Below are 12,178 nucleotides of genomic sequence, written 5' to 3' on the forward strand. Positions count from 1 at the left end.
TTAAAAAAAAAAAACCCCCCCGCTTGGTTCCGAGTTTGGTGGGTTTTTTTTTTTTTTTTTTTTTTTTGTCTGAAATGTTGCTAAATATAGCAAGAAAGTCGCTGAGTTGGCAACAGTAGGTTGACTATGGTTAATTGAAAACATGACCTGGTGAGCAAACCTGTCAGCCAAACCTCTGAAATAGAGCAAAAGAGGACAATTGTCTAGCTATTGTCTAGGTAAATAAGATCAGCTTCACATGGAAGTATTGGCCTATCACCGATCTCCCAAAATTAAGGAAAACGGGGCCGATTGGTCAACTGGAGGATTTATCGTGCACCCCTAGCCTGGACCTTTTAGCAGATCTCAATGTAAAAATAGAAATTAGATTCCAAACTGGAAGGATGAACTGAAGGGAGATAATGTCAAACTGATGGCAACTATTTATGAATCAAAATTCACTGTAACCAGAAATACTGTGAAGTTTAGTATCATCCCTGAGGATCTTTCTTCCCCTCCATCAAGAACTTCTAAATATAGCTGTAGTTTGTTAAATTATTCATCCAGAAGACACATTTTTAATATATCGGAAGATATACATTTCCTCTCCTCAAATTTTTCAATGAAATTTATTTTTAAGCGATAACCTAGAAAACATTCCTTTATTTCAAAACGAGCTTATGTTGTACTATTTTTCCAGATTGTAAACAAAAAAAAAAAAAAAAAAAAAAAAAAATCAACACAAAAATTCACTTATTCCTTCATGGTAAGGCCAGCAGAAGGACACATGTGTTTTGCACTTCTTAAAAACTAAATAAATTGACATCACCCATCAACTCTTCATCTATTTTGAAGAAAACTGCAAATTCCAAACAGGCTGTGCAGTGACAGGGGGTGAGAACTGGCTTTGCATAATTAATGAGACGGAATAAAAGGCTGTCCTATATCCACACCAGAGATTACACTGCTGGCTGCTGTTTCTATAAAAAGACTCATGGCAGGCAGTATGACTGAGAGAGGCGTGCGCGCACACACACACACACACACACACACACACACACACACAAAAACAAGGCAACATATTTATAGCGAAGACGGTGTTAGTAAAAAAAAAAAAACTTTTAAAGACATGTTGCTGGTTAACTTTTGCGACTCAGTCAAAGATCTGTCTATTCCCAAGCAAAAAGTGAGTGCTAGAAAGACTAATGGTGTCTCCAAACCAACACACATTCAATATACAAGATACCTTTCACTTTTGAATTGGAACCCTTCAAAATAAAGCAATATATAAATTATGCAAGTATCTTCACATTATGCAACGCAATGTAGAAACAGGCGTCTAACATAAAACATTCTGTCATGTACATGTACAACCAGTTCTGAGCTGCCACATATTCAAGAGGGAAAGTCCCTGGGCAGACTGACTGGAGATTATGTGATTTTCCACTCCTTCCTGCAGGCTCTCATTAAACACACTGGCCAATAGATACAAACTAAAGCGCTGTTCTCCTGAAATTATTAATGCAACTTTTACAAACACCCCTAAGACAGTGCTGTAATTGTGTAATAATAAATAATGGCATTTAAAGCATAATCAGAAAGTGCACAGGTCATAAGATGGAATTTCTTCTATTTTATTTACGAAGTGCAGTAAGGTAATAATGGAGGAAAAATAACCACCGGTTCGCCGCTAAGCTAGAAAGATAAAATTGTTGGTCTCTGCGTTAAAACGTCTTCCATTTCAATAAGCTATGCTGCATTTTCAATAGGCATGTTTTGTACAAAATTATTAATTTTGTACCCTGAGTCAAGCTAAACAAAGTAGCAGTGAATGCATGGCAAAAGCACATGGATGTCAGGCAGCTTTTATTGGGTTATATGTGGGGTACACAGTGGGCTGTGGGAAGAAGCCGTAGTACACTATGTAAAAACATCCCGACTCAAACACACCACCCAAAACATTAGATTCTAACCTGATTATTGAAAGGCAGTGCCTATTTGAAATTGGCCTAAATGATACCAGCAGCAACCCATTATCTTTACCAATGCACTTAAAGAAATTAATTCTTATTCAGTGATATCATATATTGTTTTGTATTTTGTGTGGTAGCGCTCAGGTGTTCCGGTTGTATGCTACAGAAAGCTATGTTGTGTTGTAGTAGGAAGACTAAAATCAGCATAAAGATGTTTCCTTCCTTTTTGTAATGTTGCAGCACAGCTGAGATGTAACTACAGCCTTCTGACAGATTATGGCCAAGATGACCACTGGTTTGGGTGAACCGCTAAGCCTCTGGCTGTCTAAATTAAAAGAGGTGCTTTCAAATGTTCCTGGGGACAAAAAGCATTGAGACCAAGTAGTTTACTAAAAAAAATAATAATAAATAAAAAGAACAATGTAATGACTGTCCTCTAGTAAACAACAGTCAAACGTTACAGATGTCAGTCTACACTTGGTGTTTATTGAAGCAGAGTCAATGCAGTCATCATCTCAATATCAATATGTGTAATATGACATTTGTGACAGACTAGATACAAAGTTTGATAGAAAATTACATTTTAAATGCATGAATTCCATAAGCAAACTACATTTATGAATAATTGGAAGGAGTTTCACTGGCCTTCATGGCCATACTTAATAGTGGCTGAGATGCAAAAGCTCACAAAAAGGAAAAAAAAAAGCAAACAGTAAAAGGATTGATAATGGTATCACAACTTTCATCAATGGTATGACATGCTACCCTGATTTAAAGCTGCCCTAACATTGACACAAAAAGCAGCCAAATAACATGTTGATTCCCCTGCCAATAGACATATGAGCCACTTTTGCAAATCACTTCAAGGTGAGACCAATACATTTTTTGCACTCATAGCTATGCAGGATATTGCAGTATCTACTTGTGATTTAAAATTTGTCAGAATAAGCTCAAAGGAGACTTGTCTCTGTGGGTTTGTGACAGAAAAGTTTTCCAAAAAATAATTCCTCTACAGTCACGAAGGTGTACCGATATCTGAAACCAAGATGCGAGCAGCAGATGCTGTAAATTGATGGAGTCTCCATCAATCAGACTCGTCTGTCCTGCACATTCGACAGATGCTCAATTGGAGATTCAGTCAAAACCACAAACAGCTACCCAAATTAGTTTTGCTTTGCAGCATGGCACATCATACATCTGAATGAAGCCATCACATCAAAAAAAAAAAAAGTGTGAAATATCAGACTTACTAAGAAGAACTGTGAAAAATCAAAATCCTGCCTCAAAAACGATTTTAAGGGACAGAGGCTTCTTCAGAGACCATTGTAACGAGTGCTGTAGGCGTGCCTGACATGAATGTTTTACTTTGCAAACTCGCCAACACTGCTGTGTTCCCCCAAATACTACTTCCTCTCTTACTTCAAAATAAGAGTCTTAAACTGAGAGAAAAGCTAACGATCACACATAATCAAAGCAGGGTACTAGTCAGCAAAAGCTCCTGGTTCCATTAGATCAAGAAGATCCAACAGGAAAGTAAATGTAAGCCACGTTTTGATAATCACCTTTTTAAGAACTGAGTTCATTAAGGCAAAAATCAAATTATTAGGCTGTTGGTATTGGGTTAAAAAAGGCCTGAGGGGTTGTCAGGACTATGTTATAGTGAAGAGGTCTGCAACTCCAGGCCCGACGTCCTGTAACGTTTACACGTCTCTCTGCTTCAACACAACCGAGTCAAATAATGAGATCATTATCAGGCGTCTAGAGAAATTCCCTACATGTTGAAGAGGTAATTCAGCCATTTGATTCAAGTTTATTGGACCAGCCATACAACTAAATGTTGCAGCACCCCAGACTCCGAGATCTGAAATAAAAGACCCTGGCTATAACTCAGAGGAGGTCTCAGAATATGCAACATACTCAGTTTGCTGTTGGCCCTTGAGTTTTCCTTTGTAATGGTGAAACTCATGATGGAATAATGGCATTAAATACATAGCGAGTACTGCAGCTATTTTAACAGTATCAATTTATATATTTTTTTAGTTCTTAAACCATTTTAAGGTTTATGCCTAAAGCAGATTTTGTGTTAAAATCCACTGGCTGCCCAAAAGCTCTTCTGCATTGATCAAATACCCAAAATACAATCCTCTGGGTGAAGTCAGAACAGCAAGGAAGTATATTCGAGACTATAACCTAATTACCATGTCATACCAGCATTTTTACAACAGTTTGCAGCATACACTGCTGCTTTACGACACATGTCCCACTGTGAGCATAAAGTAGGATGTGGGAAAAAAGAACAGACATCTGGGCTCACGCTGTGACCTTCACGCAGCTCTACGGCTTTGTTTAACTGATATCAGTGCAGATGACATGACTCTTATTCATCTCTTAGCAAAAAATGCTCAGTCCCTGTGTGCAAACTAATAAGGGCAGTTGTATTTAATTTCACGATTGAACACCTATGGCTCAGTGAACCCCAAAATGTTAATAAACATCCAAGCTGAATTTTTATGAAAATAAAACTGAGATTTTAGGTATTTTAGGAATATATATGTACGTATAATATTTGAGCAACTGTTTGTGTGCAGAATTATTCAACAAAATGAAAATGTTCTCATCTCTCTTGCTTATTTGTATTTGTTAAAATAAGTTAAAATTTGAGCAAGATACTAATTTTTACCATACACGTCTTGAAATTAACCTCACATTTAAATAACTGATCTGAGAAAATTTAAATTCCACAGACAAAGCAGGAAATAATCCTAAAAAATATCAGCAACAAGAGGTTTGGCATTAACCACTGAGTGCCATTCAAATAAATAGAGGAATGAATCATGACCTCTTTACAGCCACCAGTCTGGCTGTAAAGACACAAAACAGCTGAGAGGTGAAAATGCATGTAGTGGTCAAAAAGGGCGCTTAGATCCTTTGTGTGAAGTATACTGCCCTACAGCATGCTGGGGGAAAACAAAGTATGGCGGCTTGTATTGGTGAGCAGCAGCAGAGGCCCCCCGACAGGCAGACACCCTCTCTTTGGTATTTAGGTATGCTTTTGCTTTCCATTCACATCCCATCCGCACAAGCTCATAGGCCAATCTCAGCACAGCCGTCTCCTCCCCCTTTCTGCTGTTGCATTTCAATGTAAATGGCTGAATAAATGGCTGCAGCTGGCCCATCAAAAGGCCAGCCTTGCTGAAGGGCCTTAGTGATTGAGATTCAGCCAGGCCACGCCACCCCAACCCTCCCCCACCACACTTTGTTCTAACGCCCTTACAGCCGTTTAAGCTTTGCTGATTCCCAACTTGAAGTGGATGACGCTGCACGCAAGAGCTTTAAACAGTATGGTGGCTCATATCAGTTAACATCAGACCAAAACAAATACAAAATAGCTAACGTGTTTTATTTATGGCTCAAGTCTGCTATGGTCAAAAACAACAAAAATCATACTAGGAAGCAGAAAACAATTTCGCTTTCATATAACGTCATAATGCTCCGTCAGCAATGCTGAACAAGATTTTATTTCACAACTGAAAAAGTTCTATGACGATACCCGCTTCCAAGTGATGAGTTAGCATTGATCAATAATAACAGATAAATGATGTAGAGTCACTGTCTTATCTTTTAATGGAGTCCAAGCAGGAAAAAAAAAAAAAAAAATCTGTCTTGCCCTTTCATTAGAAACAAGCTGAACGGTCCAGGCCAGTTGTGCCCAGAGGGATAGGAAACACAGTCTGCATATACCATTAGCTCCAAGATGTGGCCATTTGACCTCTTCAACATTTCACATTTCATGTATGGATAATACATCCACCAGGGAAGCCTCTTGTTCAGCTGTACATCCAGTCAAACCCAATTATTTCTGTCCGATCTGAAATAATCATGATTCAATGCCCAGACTCTGTAATACAGTTAAGCAGGCCAGCTATGAAACCTGCTGTGGTTTCACTCTACATGCATTGGTGATACTTGTATGACAGTTACAATATTTAGACAGACATCTATTCAACTTGATAACAGAAAACTGAAAAAAAGAGACTGAAGAAAATAAACTACATCAAACACTAACCATTTCAACTCTTTGAAATTACATTAAAATTAATTTGTAGCAGCTAAACCATTTCGAACATTTCTGACTGAACAACTGCAGCAGAAGTAAGAAAGATAATGACTAGACCTGCAGATCAGTACCTGTTACAGTTCATAGTGGAATGAGAACAAATATATATCTTGTTCTCAAATTAAGCCCCAAAACCTCTTTGCATACACATTGTAATCAAGGATAATAGTAAGTTATTTTTTTATAGAAAAATAAGAATCCTATAATCATTTTTAAAAGTTCAGATGGAAAGATCAAAAGCTAAATGTGTAAAAGGCACATTTCACGAGAAGCAGCAGAATTTCACAGTAGATAACGTTTCCCTTTGATGTCCAAGAGACTTAGGGAAAATATTATCAAGAACGGGACAGAGGAAAAGCTTGCAGATTCGAACACAAGTTTAAGACATCAACAACCATTAAGACCTCCCAAATCCAGGAATGAGGCTCTATACTCCCCGAGGGAAGCAGTGGGATTGGGCCCGCCATTTTGTTCCATTTCTCTTCGAGGATAGAGAAGAGGGCAATGGACTAGGCTGAATTTCAAAAGGCATCAAATGCCATTTGAGCATCCACTGAGATTGTGCTCCTGGAACAGCAGCTATAAAAGATTTACACAACTTGAACATGAAGGACAAGAGAAACCTAGACACATTAATGCAGAGGCAGACAGAGTAAAGCAAGAAATAGGAGTAGCCATGCTTGTTTACCTAAAAGGGCCACACTAAGTACTTGAGGGGGAGGGGAAGGCGTGCATAGACAGAAAGCAGTCAGCGTGAGTACTGGACTAGAAACTAGAGCATTTTTTCCTCTTCAAAACATGAGCAACTACCCATTTATCCTTCTGCCTGAAATTTCCTATTTTTCAACAACAAGATTTCAAAATGTAGTATGGGTGCATCTCCAATACCTATAAACATATTATATAATATGCATTTCAAGATGGTATGAGGCCAGATTTTTTTTCCCTGTGCGTTTTTTTTAGAAACCAATGCTGCTATAGAATTGTGCGTCAGGATATGTCAAATTATTAAACGAAAAAAAATAGAAAAAAATCATGGTATTAAGTCCAAATAAAAGTAACTTAAATATGTCTCCTAAAATATATTGTTGGATGGAGTCTCATGGCAGCAGATGCTCACACCTGACACAGACATTACCCAAAATGTTGAAGTGAAGGAAGCACAAATGAGAAAATGAGGAACATATTCCAACTGATAGTCATCGCATTATCTGCAATTATTATTGCCACTACTGTAAGATTTTCTAATATTGTGCAGCTCCAGTTTTAAGTACTAACCAGTCATCCTGAAGTAGTCATTAATCAAACAGAAGTGATAACTTCAGCTTATTAGCAACACAGAGAGCAAAGCAGATCATCATTTCTGTTTAGGAAACTTCCTGCCAGTGGATTTGGTTCAGTCAGTTTCAGCTTAGAGGCAAAAAGAGTTTCATTCATTCTTCTGAACATGTAACAATTAGGTGTAGACAGTTTGCAAATGCACTTTAATTACGATCAGCCACTCTTGTTGGATAAAACTTTGGAAGTTTGTAGAATTTGTTACGATTACCTCAAACAAGAAGAATCAGAAAATAGAGACCCTCATTCTTCAAGAAATCACTACTTCATTAGCATTGTTGAAAATGATTAATAAGATAGAAAATAATATTTCTTACTATCTACATTTATATATTTATTTTGAAATCGGTTGTAGGAATACTTGTATATAAATAATGAAAGAAGCCAATAATATACTTTTTTTGTCATGTTCTCCTATACGAGTCTTGAAAATATACTGCGTTATGATGTTCTTCCTAATAAAGCTACTTTTATTAGGAAGGCTAACACACTGCCTGCTGCAGTCAGTCACAATAACAATTATGTACATGCAGTATGGTGGCTCAAATGGGGCAACAAAGATCACACATACTGCAGACCAACACAAGGCTGCAGCAAATAATATATACTTTTCATAGAATCATCATTAAAAGATTACATGTGTATTGTGCAGGTCTACCTGTAAACATAAAATCAGTTCATCCCAAGTCTCCTTGAAATATTTTTGTTGTCACAGAAGCACAAAGCAGCATAGCAACAGCAAAAGCAAACCTGGCCGACTTTGTTTGAGTGAATGTACGATTACTGTTGAATGCTATCCTGATAAAGTCTTTAGGCTGTTGGGATCAGTGCATTGCTAAGGATTGTTATGTATTGATATCGAGGTCTAAAAAACAAACTGAAAGTTGATGTAGGGAAACGCCAGCGAGAAAATGTGGATATTTTAAGTGCAACATGGTGCAAGCGCAGAATATAGGTATCACATGATGACTGTTCTAATTATTTAGTTTAGCTTAGCTAAACTGTGTTTTAAATACATACATACATACATTCCTGTTTTTCAATTAAGCATACATTTTGTGTGTTTTGCTTCGTTACTGTCAGCAGATTTTTTCAATATCCAATAAATTTACTAAATTCTATATTCAGTCATGAAAATGTGCACCCATCTCACCTTGTCTCAATGGTTCAGGCAGGTGGTGATGATTATGTAATCATATTGGGAGTCTTGTCTTGACAAACACTGACATCCTCAGAACCAACTGAGCTTTGTTAAAATGCCGCAACCTAACATGGTGTTTACTCCTGGCCATGTCCATCTCTTTACAGTCACAGTGTATCCATCTTCTGACCGATACTTCCCAGAGGATAAAGCACCAGATCACAAAGCTCAAATCACCCCAAAACTGTTTTCTTCATTGTGACAATGACTCAACACTATTCCAATGACCTCTGAATTTAAACATGGACCCTTTGGGATGCAGTGGAACAGGAGATGTACGCAGTGGATTTGCAGCTGACTATTCTGCAGCAACTGCGGTACGCCATCACGTCAATTTGGACCAAGGTTTCTGAGGAATCTGACACCTCGTCAAACATATCCCATGAAGAACCGCACCTTTTGAAGCCAGACTGGGGTCTAAGATGTAACTACTAAGAAACTCAAAAACTGAGCAGCAATTTATAAAAACTATTGATTTTTATCCCACATAAATTGTAAACAACTTGAAATCAGAAACATCTCCCTATTAATTCACCCCAAAAATGTTATAAAAGCATACAGTTTTAACAGTGAAGAGCCCAATGCTGTCGAAATGTTCAACGATATCAGTCACACGTCTTCATAATACTTCACAACCCTCATTGCAAAACAGGTTAGTCCCACAAGCAGGGAGAGGCAGTTTGGGGAGTTTTATAAATGTGCAGCTGGATAAAAGCAGAGCAGCATTACAGAAATGCAGCTTGTCTTTCTCTCTTGAGCTAATGACCTTTCTAACCCCAGCAGAGCTCCATTTCCTGTTGCAGACAGAGGGTATACCATGATTCTCTGGTATCACTTATGGGAACAGGAGAAAAGTCTCAGTAGCACTAATGGGAACCGGATGACAAGCAGATTTGGGGGAGTTCAGTGTCTCTGCAATTATCAGCTCCTATAAAAACGATATCCTTAGAGCATACCAGACTACAAAACTGATAGTGCTGTTGACATAAATATTGACTGCACTATTTTTATGAGACAGAGAAGTTGCATAAAAAGCCCCGCATACATGGCAATAGGAATCTGTCTGAAACGGCAATTATTAAAAGATAAAGTCACTTCGATTCCACATACAACAACTGCATTGTGATAAGAGTAGAGATTCCAAAGATATGAAAAATAGAGGCCAAGTTCAACTGAAACAGCGATATGCATCAATGCATCTGCAGTGTAGTGGACCTGAAGCTTCTAAAAGCTACAACACACTCGGTGTCTTAGTGAAAAACACCACCAGCAGCACTGCAGTGTTTTCCTCATCACTGCTACTGCACCAAACCAACAGGCTTCAGCTCTATATTCTGATTCTTTTAAAGTAATCCTGTTATTTTACCTTCTAGACAAAACACATATTCGCACTACTCTATTTGATTAGATTACGCATGTTACAGTCCACTTTTAAGGTTGTAAATAAATACACCTGTTAGTAATGGATAATTTCTAGTGGCACACAAATACTTCAAAACCTTCTATTTAACAGCTCTACAATGCTTTATGACTTTTTAAAAAAAACAAAAATCAACTCATTGCTCCTATAACACATCCATTTTGCTTCAGTTCTGGAACAGTCGAGCAAATGGCCAGCACTTGGCGCTTCATACTTCAAATCCACGACACTGTGCAGAGCTAATGGAAAAGCAGACAGACTGGTAGTGTGTTAGATCAACTGCCAAATGAGCACCGCCAGTGAGCCGTTTAAAATGGGTCCACATTTGGATGTTATTAAGTGCATTCCCTTGAGATCTGTGATCTTAATTATTGTCTGGGAAAAGGGGAAGTATCCCTGTAATGGGAGCATAATACAACCCTAAAACTTAATGTGAACGAACAATATACCGTAGTGTTTCTGTGCAGGATAAGCCATGTAAGATATCTTATTGCAAAAATCAACACACCATCAATGTTAATCTCTTCACATACTAAAAACTAAAATAAATCTTGAAACTAAACTTCCCATAAAATAATGAAGTTTTTTATGTTCATCCCTTGTGAATCACTGCTTCTTCTTTTTTTTCTCCAAATTCTCAGCACTTCCACAACAAACTCAGCCTCCCAGTTAAATAAAGAGTGAAAATCTATATAAAAACAAGCATTCGAAGCTATTATTACATAACAGTGAGACAGCGTATTTGCCTTTAAATGTTGCAAATGCTTATTAAAAGCTATGAGTAAAAAAAAGATACTGCAAGTTGACCTTTGTCGCAACATACTACAACCAGAGTGAAACCATGGGAGCCGCAGGAGACAGTTTGTTGTTGTTAACATGTTAGCATTGCAAGGGTTAGTAACATGGCTCTTACCTCCGTCTGAATTCGAGTTTAAATAGTCATCTGAAAGTTTAACATTTAGTCTATGCCGGAGTGCTTTCGACAGTTGCTGGATGGTCCCATTTGTCGCCGTCGGTTCAATATAAATTCCGGAGACATCCGCATAAGCTGGAGAAGACCATTGCAGCTAAACCCAGCTCACCAGAGTCGCTGCTGCTAGCGCTAGCTTGTTAAAATCGTGTAGAGACCAACAGACGTCCAAAGAAACGAAGACTAAAATATCCAGGAAAACTTGTTTATGGCGCAGCTACTTCATCTTGAACACGACCTAAGAGCCTTTAGAGGTCCACTTGTAGAACTGCAGGGTTGCTTGGGTAAACGTAAAGCATCAAAAGAGCATATTTTTGTTTCGCTTTAATCCTCTCCGCCAAGCCATTCGAGCGGTTTTCAGGCGGCCTTTGACTTCAGTGTGTAGACGCTCGCGACGGAAACGCATCCGGGATGAAAGGAGCTTTCTCATTGGCTCTGGCACTAAAGGCGGATACTCCTACTGCAAGAGGAAACAGACTCCATTTTGGATCTGCGAAGGAAACAAACCTCCGTTCAAAGACGGGTAGAAGAAGGTTCCAACGTGGCTGAATACACTTCACAGTTGCAAACGCAAAACACCACACTCCATTATGTAGTTGGAGGACTGAGAAAAGGAAATGGAGTTCAGGCATTGGGTAGGCTTGTTTCCTATATTAGGAACAACCGTTTAATAGGTGTATCTTATTTTCTAAAATAAATGTGAACATTGTTGTGCACTCAGAAACACATTTTGAATATTGTTCAGCATTCCAAAATCGGCTATGTACTGTACTATAAAAGAAAAATAAAACGAAACGTGCATGATTACATGTATAACAGCCTGCCTAAAACGTAACATTTGATAAGCATCACAGTTTGGCAGTCATCAAGTTTTGTGTTCAAAGTAAAAGTCAGAACAGCGGTTCTGGGAGGGTACTGGTCCAAAGTTAAGATTTGAGATGTGTCGTTTAGCTTGAAGCGGAAGGACAGGGTGTAGAAATCAGATGCGCCACTGGTCAAAATAAAATGCGAAGCCATAATACGAGGATTCTCATTGGTTTAAAGAGAAACGTTCCTACCCCCTATTACACATGTCACTCAAACTGACCTGTACACGTCTTAAATAGAAAGCAATGCGTAATTTATTTACAAAAAAAAAAAAAAAAAAAAAAAAAAAGGGGGGGAAAAGAAAAAAACGGGG

General features: G+C 38.2%; 1 protein-coding gene across 3 annotated transcripts in view; it reads right to left on the reverse strand.

The window, feature by feature from the left end:
- The window catches only part of ankrd11 (ankyrin repeat domain 11), a 142,451-nt gene extending 131,015 nt beyond the window's left edge, over positions 1–11,436 (reverse strand). For 2 of the 3 annotated variants that reach the window (XM_015030235.1, XM_015030236.1), the window contains exon 1: positions 10,942–11,436. The gene's annotated coding sequence lies outside the window, so the exon portion shown is untranslated. The remainder of the gene's footprint in view (positions 1–10,941) is intronic. The other variant, XM_015030234.1, reaches the window with a different exon arrangement.
- Between the last annotated feature and the right edge of the window lie 742 nt (positions 11,437–12,178).

This window comes from Poecilia latipinna, unplaced genomic scaffold (assembly GCF_001443285.1).
Source record: "Poecilia latipinna isolate Pla-1442-1.1 unplaced genomic scaffold, P_latipinna-1.0 Scaffold176, whole genome shotgun sequence".
Classification (NCBI taxonomy): Eukaryota; Metazoa; Chordata; class Actinopteri; order Cyprinodontiformes; family Poeciliidae; genus Poecilia; species Poecilia latipinna.